Here is an 11,080-nt window from a genome sequence, read left to right as displayed (position 1 = left end):
TTATTGCTGTCCCTACAGGTATTAAAATTTTTAGTTGACTAGCAACATTACATGGAACTTAATTAATATATTCTCCAACAATATTATGATCTTTAGGATTTGTATTCTTATTTACTGTTGGAGGATTAACAGGAGTAGTATTAGCTAATTCATCAATTGATATTATTTTACATGACACTTATTATGTAGTTGCTCATTTACACTATGTATTATCTATAGGAGCAGTTTTTGCTATTATAGCTGGATTCATCCATTGATACCCTTTATTTACAGGATTAACTTTAAATCCTATTTGATTAAAAACTCAATTTTTAATTATATTTTTAGGTGTAAATTTGACATTCTTCCCTCAAAATTTTCTAGGTTTAGCAGTAATACCACGACGATACTCAAATTATCCAGATGCCTATACTACATGAAATATCACTTCTACAATTGGTTCATCTATTTCATTAATAGGAATCTTATTATTTTTATTTATTATTTGAGAAAGTATAATTTCTAAACGAATTGTTTTATATCCTATACAATTTAGATCTTCAATTGAATGATTCTAAAATACTCCTCCAGCAGAACACAGATATTCTGAATTACCTTTATTAATTAATTTCTAATATGGCAGATTAGTGCAATGTATTTAAGCTTCATATATAAAGATTTTACTTTTATTAGAAATTAAATGGCAACATGAGCCACTTTTAGACTTCAAGATAGTGCATCACCTTTAATAGAACAATTAACTTTTCTTCATGATCATACATTAATAATTCTAGTTACAATTACAACATTAGTTAGTTATTTAATATTTATATTATTATTTAATAAATATACAAATCGAAATTTATTAAATGGACAAACCATTGAAATAATTTGAACAATTCTTCCAACAATTATATTATTATTTATTGCTTTCCCATCACTTCGATTATTATATTTATTAGATGAAATTAATGAACCATCAATAACATTAAAACTATTGGGCATCAATGACACTGAAAATATGAATATTCAGATTTTTTAAATATTGAATTTGACTCATATATAATTCCAACAAATGAAATAATTAATAATAATTTTCGATTATTAGATGTAGATAATCGAGTAATTTTACCTATAAATTCACAAATTCGAATTTTAGTTTCAGCAGCAGATGTTATTGATTCACGAACAATTCCTGCTCTTGGTGTAAAAATTGATTGAACACCAGGACGGCTAAATCAAACTATTTTTATAATTAATCGTCCTGGATTATTCTTTGGACAATGTTCTGAAATTTGTGGAACTAATCATAGTTTTATACCTATTGTAATTGAAAGAATTTCTGTAAAAAATTGTATTAAATGAATTAATAATAATTCATCATTAGATGACTGAAAGCAAGTATTGGTCTCTTAAACCACTTAATAGTAAATTAGCAATTACTTCTAATGAATTTAATAATAAAATTATTTTATAATTTTAATAAAAATTAGTTAAATTTATAACATTAGTATGTCAAACTAAAATTATTAATAAATTTTAATATTTTTTAATTCCATAAATAGCTCCCATTAGATGTTTAATATTATTTTTTGTATTTTCAATTACATTTATTATATTTAGAATTATTAATTATTATTCATCAATTAATCAAACATCTAAATCTAATTATTTAAAAAATAAAATAATTAATTCATTCAACTGAAAATGATAACTAATTTATTTTCTGTATTTGATCCTTCATCAATACTTTTAAATTTATCATTAAATTGATTAAGTTCATTTATAGGACTATTAATTATTCCATCAACTTATTGATTAATTCCTTCTCGATGAAATATTATATGAAATTTTATCTTAACATCTTTACATAAAGAATTCAAAACTTTATTAGGACCAAAAAGTTACTCAGGATCCACTTTTATTTTTATTTCATTATTTTCAATAATTTTATTAAATGATTTTATAGGATTATTCCCATATATTTTTACGAGAACTAGACATTTAATTTTTACATTAACAATAGTATTACCTTTATGAATATGTTTTATAATTTATGGATGAATCAATAATACTCAACATGTATTTACGCATTTAGTTCCTCAAGGAACACCTAAACTTCTAATACCATTTATAGTTTGCATTGAAACTATTAGTAATATTATTCGACCAATAACTTTAGCAGTGCGATTAACTGCTAATATAATTGCTGGTCATTTATTATTAACTTTACTAGGTAATACAAGGCCTTCTATTAATAATGTAATTATATTATTATTAATAATTAGTCAAATTGCACTATTAATACTTGAATCAGCAGTTGCAATTATTCAATCTTATGTATTTACAGTATTAAGAACTTTATATTCTAGAGAAATCAATTAATTTATTTTATAAAATGAAAACACATGCAAATAATCCATTTCATTTAGTAGATTTTAGCCCTTGACCTTTAACAGGTGCTATTGGAGCAATAATTGCAATATCAGGACTAGTAAAATGATTTCATCAATATGATATTTCATTATTTTTATTGGGTAATATTATTACAATTTTAACTGTTTATCAATGATGACGAGATATCTCACGAGAAGGAACATTCCAGGAACTTCATACATTACCTGTAACACTAGGATTACGATGAGGAATAATTTTATTTATTTTATCAGAAGTTTTATTTTTTTATCATTTTTTTGAGCTTTTTTTCATAGAAGTTTAGCTCCATCAATTGAATTAGGTATTTCATGACCACCTATAGGAATTAAACCTTTTAACCCTTTCCAAATTCCTCTATTAAATACTATTATGTTATTAACATCAGGAGTAACAATTACATGAGCTCATCATAGATTAATAGAAAATAATTATTCACAAACAACACAAGGATTATTTTTTACAATTTTATTAGGAATTCACTTTAGAATTCTTGAAGCTTATGAATATATTGAAGCCCCATTTACAATTGCAGATTCTATTTATGGATCTAAATTTTTTATAGCTACAGTACAGCTTTCAGTAGCTACAGAATTCATGTATTAATCGGAACAACTTTTTTATTAATTTGTTTAATTCGCCACTTAAATTATCATTTTTCAAAAAACCATCATTTCGGATTTGAAGCAGCTGCCTGATATTGACATTTTGTAGATATTGTATGATTACTATTATATATCCCAATTTATTGATGAGGAAATTAATAATTTATTAATTAATATCTATATAATATAATTGTATATTTGACTTCCAATCATAAAGACTACTAACAACAGTAGTATAGATAATTTATTTAATCTTAACAATAATAATATTAATTATAATTTGTTGAAAAGTAACCAGTTCAGGATTACAACACGAATAGATCGTACCTTTAAATGCAACTCTACATCTTATTACTCCTTTGAGGTATTGTATTTCTTATGCACAATATTCTTTTAGTCTTTCAATAAACTCAATTATATTAAAACGTGTTTTATTAATTACGCTCCAAGGACCTATCCCCAACATTGGTTATGGGCCCAGGACACGGTCCGCGAAAGTAACTAAGACGTCTATAAATAAACTAAAACGGGTGTGTCGCGTTTTAAAGAAAGATATACGCAAAAATGAACTCGCTATATCAAATTGAGAAGCTCGATGAAAAGAATTTTGACTCATGGCGGGTACAAATGAAAAGCGTCCTAATACATGCCGGACTATGGCACATAGTGAGTGAAAAAGTTGTAAAGCCTGAAAATGATGCATCCGAGTGGGAAGCGCTTGATGAGAAGGCTTTGGCCACAATTACTCTTAGGTAAAAGCGTCGCAACTCAACCACATAAAGCAATGCAAAACATCAACTGAAGCGTGGAAGGCTCTCGAAAATTTGCATCAAACAAGTGGACCTGTACACAAGGTGTCGTTATATAAGAAGCTTCTCGGTATGAAGCTAAGTGACAGCGAAAATATGTCTAAATATTTAAATGACTTTACTTGCATTGTAGAAAAGTTAACCGAAGTCGGAATTGAAATGAAAGACGAATTAGTTACAATAATTCTACTGTCAAGTCTACCAAAGCAGTACGAACATTTTGTTGTTGCGATGGAGACAAGAGACACGTTGCCGACATTGAACAATTTGAAGGTTAAACTTCTAGAAGAGTTCGAGCGAAAGAAACAGACAAAACGCGGTTCAGCTGAATCTGAAGGGGAATCGCAAGCCTTTGCTTTGTGGTCAAAGAATGCAGAAAAAGGGGAAACTTCAACAATAAGAGAAATAGAAATATGCAAAATGTCAAATGCTATAAGTGTGGGCAGCGCGGCCATTACGCTGCAAACTGCAACATGAAATCCAATAAGAACGATCAGAAAGCAACGAAGAGAAATGAGCATTCATTTACGATGTTAGCAGCAGCAGAAGCTAGTGCGTTTGACAACTCGACTTGGCTTCTTGACAGCGGCGCGACAGCGCATATGTGTTGCAACAAAAATTTGTTTATTTCACTCAAACATCACAAAGAAAAAATTAGTCTAGCGGGAGACAATTTCATTTACGCAGAAGGTCTGGGTGAAGTGCGAATTAGATATCAAGAGAGTGATATTATTCTACACAATGTTTTGTTTGTGCCAAATATGGGCAGTAATTTTATATCCGTCGCTAGAGCTGTAGAAAATGGTCTACAAGTAATGTTTGATAAACATAGCGCAAAAATAATTAGCAAAAATGAAATAGTGTTGAGCGCCATGAAGGTAAATAAACTTTTTGTATTTCGATGCAGTAGCAAAATAAATAGCAACAAATGTTTTTATTCTTCAAATGAAAAAGCTATTTCGTGGCACGAGCGATATGGACATTTGAACTACGGTACTTTACAAGAATTAGTAAATAAAGACATGGTGCGCGGAATTGACAAAGTGACGTTTGCTAAAGACATTGAGTGCGAAGTATTTGCATGGTGCAAAATAAACGTGAAGCCTTTTCCGAAGAGTACGGAAAACCGAGCAAAAGAAGTTTTAGAATTAGTACACACAGATGTGTGTGGCCCATTTCGTACAAAATCGCTTGGTGGTGCGCGTTATTTCTTAAATTTCATAGACGATAAATCAAGGCGCATGTTTGTTTATTTTCTTAAGTCTAAAGAAGAAGTCTTAGAAAAATTTAAAATGTTTGCAAATTTGGTAGAGCGCCAGACTGGAAAAAGAATTAAAGTAATTCGAAGCGATAATGGACGTGAGTTCGTAAATAGAGAGTTTGATAAATATTTAAATGAGTGTGGCATAAAACGACAGCTGACAGTGCCGTATACGCCGCAGCAGAACGGGGTCGCTGAGAGGGCCAACCGTACCATAGTTGAGATGGCACGTACCATGTTGCTTCAGAGTGGGCTTCACGAGTGTTTATGGGCAGAGGCAGTTAATACGGCAGTATTTCTGCGAAACAGATCGCCTACAAAGGCATTAAATAATATGCCGCCTTACGAGGCTTTGTCTGGGCGAAAGCCAGCTGTAAATTTTTTAAGAGTGTTCGGCTCAGAAGCAATTGCGTTGAATCAAGTGAACAAAAGTAAATTCAAGCCTAAAGGAAAGAAGTACGTTATGGTAGGTTACTCACTAACGTCGAAAGCGTACCGCTTATATGATTCAGAGCAGCGCATTATAGTAGAGAAACGCGATGTAAAGTTTTTACCGATGAATAAAAATGAATTAGTAGATTTTTCTGACCTCTTATCCACTGAAAATTGTGAACACATTACTAAAGCGAAATCATCTAAAGTATTGAGTGAAGATGAAGCAAATGACAGCGACGATTTGTTTGAAGAGGTGAAGACGTCTGATTCAGACAGCGACTACCAAGATAGTTTTTGTGAAACTCCGACCAAGGAGGAAGAATCTCCTGTGCAAATTGGTTGAGGTAGTCCGAAGTTTGTACGTACTGGAAAGCCTGGGCGCCCACGAAAAGTATATAATTCGGTAAATATGATGCAAAGTGCGCGCGAAATTGAAATTCCTCAAACGGTGAAAGAAGCTGAAAGCTGCGAGCTTAAGGAAGAGTGGGCAAAGGCGATGAAAGTCGAATATGATGCTTTGGTGCGAAACCAAACGTGGGTGTTAGTCGATTTACCAACTGGCGAAAAGGCAATCGGGTGTAAATGGGTTTTCACCGTAAAGAACGACAAAAATGGTGGCGTTGAACGATTTAAGGCGCGTATAGTCGCAAAGGGCTGTAGCCAACAATTCGGTGTAAATTACACTGAGACATTTTCTCCGGTAGTACGTTACGCTACAATTCGTATGGTGTTGGCATTAGCGGCAGAGCTCAAAATGTACACTCATCAAATGGATGTTTGTAGCTTATACCTTAACAGCGAGCTTACTGACGTAGTATATATGCAGCAACCTGAATGTTTTATCGAAAAACAATTTCCTGATCGAGTATTGAAGCTCAATAAAGCCATATACGGACTGAAACAATCCGGAAGAGAGTGGAACCAAAAACTGGATGAAGTTTTAAAGAGAATTGGGTTCGAGGCATGTAATAATGAGCGCTGTTTATACAGAATGGGTAACCAAGGTGATTTAAGTCTCATTGATGTATATGTAGATGACTTGATCATTAGCTCCCAAAACAAAGATGATCTCTTGGCGATTAAATCACAGATATCAAGCAGTTTTGAGTGCGTCGATAAAGGTCCCATTTCGTATTTCTTAGGAATGGAGATCACTAGAGAAGGCGAGACGGGAAACATCTCAGTTGGGCAATCACTGTATGTGAGAGAGATTTTAGAAAAATACAGTATGATAAGCTGTCGAGTAGCGAAGACACCGTTAGACGCAGGTTTTCAAATAGGATGCACTAGTGAGTCGTGTGCTAAAGTAGATGTTACAAGTTACCAATCAGCAATCGGTGCATTAATGTATCTCGCTATTTGTACAAGGCCAGATATATTGCATTCAATTTCTAAGCTGGCACAACGAAATCAAAATCCGCATAAAGAGCACGAATCTGGTATCAAGCATATTTTAAGATACCTGGCAATGACTGAAGACTACAAACTAGTATACCGTTGTACTGGCAAACCTATAGAGGGATTCGTAGATGCCGATTGGGGCAGCAATACTATCGACCGAAAATCGTACACGGGGTATGTATTCTTCATGGGTGGTAGTGCAATCTCATGGGAAAGTAAGCGACAAAACAGCGTAGCCCTCAGCAGCACAGAGGCAGAGTACATCGCATTGGCATCAGCTGCAAAAGAAGCAGCGTATTTACGAAGTCTTATGAAAGATATTGGCGTATGTGGTTCTGGTAATCCAATTGTGGTTTACGGCGATAATTTAAGTGCACAGCAATTAGCGAAAAACCCGGTTTATCACTCACGAAGCAAGCACATAGATATTAAATATCATTTCGTTAGAGAAGCAATTACTAATAATCAAATCGAAGTTAAATATACTTGCACAAATGAGATGATTGCTGATGTGCTTACAAAGAATTTAAATAAAACTAAACATGAGAAGTTTGTAAAATTGTTAGGTTTGAGTTCAACGCATATGTAAACGACCTACTCGTGTTGAGGAAGAGTGTTGAAAAGTAACCGGTTCAGGATTATAACACGAATAGATCGTACCTTTAAATGCAACTCTACATCTTATTACTCCTTTGAGGTATTGCATTTCTTATGCACAATATTCTTTTAGTCTTTCAATAAACTCAATTATATTAAAACATGTTTTATTAATTACGCGCCAAGGACCTATCCCCAACATAATTATTACAACAATCATCATAATTATTGCATCTATTTTATCCAAAAAAACCTTAAGAGATCGAGAAAAATGCTCACCATTCGAATGCGGATTTGACCCTAAATCATCATCACGATTACCTTTTTCTTTACGATTCTTTTTAATTACCATTATTTTCTTAATTTTTGATGTAGAAATTGCATTAATTTTACCTATAATCATAATTATCAAATAACCAAATATTTTTATATGAACTATTACTTCAATCACATTTATTTTTATTTTAATTATTGGACTCTATCATGAATGAAACCAAGGAATATTAAACTGATCAAAATAATTATATAATAAATAGGGTTGTAGTTAAAAATAACATTTGATTTGCATTCAAAAAATATTGATTATTCAATCTACCTTGAATAATGAAGCAATTTTATTGCATTTAGTTTCGACCTAACCTTAGGTAATATTTATACCCTTATTCAAAATAATTAATTGAAGCCAAAAAGAGGCTTATCATTGTTAATGATAAAAATGAGTTCATAAACTCCAATTAAAGAAGTAAGATGATCAAGAAAAAGCTGCTAACTTTTATCTTTTAATGGTTTAATTCCATTTATACTTCTATAATTTATATAGTTTAATAAAAACATTACAATTTCATTGTAAAATTAAAAATTTTTTTATAAATTTAATTATTATTATTACTATAATTTATTCACTACATATACACAAATATAAATTTATCACATACATGTATAAATATATATATATATATATATATATATATTCAAAAATTTTTTAATTACCCTAATAACTTATAAGGAGTAAAAAATAATAATCATCTCAATATTCTACCCCCTAAAATTCTTATAATTACTAATCCTATTATACCTCGAAGCATAATTCACCCCTCATCATTTAATATATTTAAAGACCCACAATTTAATTCACCAACTATTGAATAATAAATTAAACGAAATGAATAACATGCAGTTAAACCAGTTGAAAAAAATACAAAAAATATCTAAAAAAATTAATATAATTTATAGAAACTATTTCTAAAATTATATCCTTAGAATAAAACCCAGCTAAAAAAGGTATTCCACATAAAGCTAAATTTGCAACATTAAAACAAGTTGAAGTAAAAGGTATAAAACTTCTTTGCTAAACAAAATAAACCAGATGAACAAAGACAATGAGCTATTATTAATACATAAGCACCAGATAACCCTCAATAATTTAATGTTAAAATACCTCTTAAAATAATTCTTATATGAGAAACAGATGAATAAGCAATTAAAGATTTCAAATCAGTTTGACGTAAACAAACTAAACTAATCAAAAATCCCCCAACTAATCTAATTCTAATAAAAATATAATTATATTTTAAACCACTAAATTGTAAAAATGAAAAAAATCGTAATAAACCATAACCCCCTAATTTTAATATAATTCCTGCTAAAATTATTGAACCTGAAACAGGAGCCTTCACATGAGCTTTAGGTAATCATAAATGAACTAAAAATATAGGTATTTTTACTAAAAAAGATATAATTAATGATAAATATAACAAATCATAATTAAATAGATATTTATATAAAAAATAAAAATTTAAATTTATATAAGTATTTTATAAATAAAAAATACTAATCAATATAGGTAAAGAAACAAATAAAGTATAAAATAATAAATAAATTCCAGCTTGTAAACGTTCAGGTTGATAACCTCAACCTAAAATTAAAAATAAATAAAATATAAATAAATTTATTGAACTAAAAGTTAAAATTAAAAATATTAATAAAACTAAATTATTTAATAAAAATAAATTTTTATAATTATCCAATTTATTAATAATATAACTAGCATTTAATATAAGAATACAAATCCAAACTCTTAATAAAATTAATCCATTTGAAAGAACATCTATACATATAAAATAAGAAATATTTATAAAATAATTTAAACTAGAATTAAATAAAATTATTATAAATATTATTAAAAATAATAATAACTGAACCATTCAATATAAATTTTTTATAAAACAAATAGGAAATATAAAAATTAACATAAAAATAAATTTTAACATTATAATAAATTAAAAGATTGAAAATAATCATTACCATAAGTTCGAGTTAATGAAACTAAAATTGAAAGACCTAATACTCCTTCACAAACTCTAAAAATTAAAAATTAAATTCTAAAAAATATTCTATAGTCTATTAAATTTAAATATATAAATAATATAAAAAATAAACTCAAAACAATATATTCCAATCTCAACAATATTGATAACAAATGTTTACGATTAGAAACAAAAACTAAACTCGCAATAAAAATTAAATAAAAGGTAATACTCAATATAAAATTATTAGCATTAGTTTTAATAGTTTAATAACAACATTGGTCTTGTAAATCAAAAATAAAAATCTTTTTTAAAACTTCAAGAAAAAAGAAACTTCTTTATCATTAATCTCCAAAATTAATATTTTCATAAACTATTCCTTGTATAATTCAATTATTTTTCTTATTACTATATTACTTTCTAGATTAATTTTTATTCAAATAAATCATCCATTAGCTATAGGACTAATATTACTCGAGCCCAGTAAGACCTGACGGCGACAACTGGAAAATGTTGAGGAAAAGATTGCTATGGGCTGGCGTGGACGGTATTCTACCATCTTAGTAGCCGAGGGTGACACCTCGTCGAAACGGCTGGTGGGCTAATATCGTCTTCGTCTCCGTCTCGTTAAAACCTTGGCAGGTCTCCAAGTACGTTCGAAGCCACGTCACCATTAAGTTGGTGGTGCAGGATCAGTTGAGATGACTCCTGACTTACGCCGGATTCTGGCTCTGAACACAGACTCTCATAAGGACCTGTGTCAACCCTCGCGTGGCCTCCCTGCACATGCAAAGATAACCACGGGAATCTAAAACGGCGACTGCACATCGGGCGGAGATAGCGGCTTGGAGCGGAGACCCAACCGAAAAGAAATGAACCAAATAATTGAAAAGCGTAAAAGTAACGAGGTTAATGATAGCGGTGTAACCGCTTTTCAAAGGAGCAGCAAGGTGCTCCGATCGCCGGTGTTAAAAGCCGCTAGCAATGCGACAATAGCACCAGCAGAGAAACAAGTTGGCGGGTCAGGAATGGCCAGGGACACCCCACGACGAACGCAAGGGGGGACAAAAGCTAGGGAAAACAGTAGGAAAGTAGATGCCACCCCATCTACCCCTGGACAGCAAGGTGACGGCAATGACGGGCGGGAAATCTCCGTATGCGGTGCAACACCGGGGAGGACAAGTCAAGTTGACCTCCTCGAGTATGCAAGAGTTGTGCTGCGCAGCATGCAGGCTGCCGCGGCCAAACAGAAAA

At 30.9% G+C, this 11,080-nt stretch overlaps 1 pseudogene; it reads right to left on the bottom strand.

Annotated features, from left to right (window-relative positions):
- Positions 1-8,830: 8,830 nt before the first annotated feature.
- LOC137234473 (NADH-ubiquinone oxidoreductase chain 4-like) lies at positions 8,831-9,790 on the bottom strand (annotated as a pseudogene).
- Positions 9,791-11,080: the final 1,290 nt, after the last annotated feature.

This window comes from Eurosta solidaginis, chromosome X, assembly GCF_040869045.1.
Source record: "Eurosta solidaginis isolate ZX-2024a chromosome X, ASM4086904v1, whole genome shotgun sequence".
Taxonomy (NCBI): Eukaryota; Metazoa; Arthropoda; class Insecta; order Diptera; family Tephritidae; genus Eurosta; species Eurosta solidaginis.
The sequence above is the reverse complement of the archived record's forward strand: the minus strand, read 5'-3'. Positions and strand labels throughout refer to the sequence as shown.